This window comes from Myotis brandtii, unplaced genomic scaffold (genome assembly GCF_000412655.1).
Source record: "Myotis brandtii unplaced genomic scaffold, ASM41265v1 scaffold2325, whole genome shotgun sequence".
Classification (NCBI taxonomy): Eukaryota; Metazoa; Chordata; class Mammalia; order Chiroptera; family Vespertilionidae; genus Myotis; species Myotis brandtii.
Window position 1 is genome coordinate 222,204 of NW_005358747.1, and position 636 is coordinate 222,839.

The following is a 636-nucleotide window of genomic DNA, read 5'->3' on the forward strand; positions in this document are numbered from 1 at the left end:
CAGGACGCCCCAAGCCTTTGCTGCTGGGGCTCAAGCTGCTCTCTGCCAGGCCCCGCTGTTGCCCAGGCCCGACCCCACCTCCCCGACACCAACACCATGGTGCTGCCCGCGACTTGTGTCTGCCCAGCGGGTCCTGTTTGGGGGTCCCCTTTCTGCCTGTCCACTGCGGGTTCCCAGGTTCGGGGACCGACAGCTGCAGGTGACACTGTCAGCCCCTCCACCCTGTGTCCTTGCCACCCCCACCCTCAGGTTTAATTTTGCACATGAGCCATAACCCATGTCACAGGCTGCAGGGCCCTCCCTGAAGACAGACTCTTTTGTAAGATTTTGCTAATAAAACACTGAGACTTGGCGGAGTGTGCGGGCTGCTGTTTCTCGGCCGGAATGGAGTTGCGGAGGGAGGCAGCGCAGGGCGGGGCCTGAAGTTCAGATTGAGGGGTCTCTGGGAACCCGGGGAGCTGAGCCCATTGCCCCACAGGGCAGCTGTCAGGGTCCTGGATCCTCAGGGTGGAAGGGCCTCAGGGGCTCCCCTTACAGAAGCCAGCCCCTGCAGCCCCCCCACCCCAGGCTGGCAGCAGGCAGGTGGGAGGGGCTGGGAGGAGGCCGAGGCTGCCCCCCTTCCCCCTGCCGCCGGGG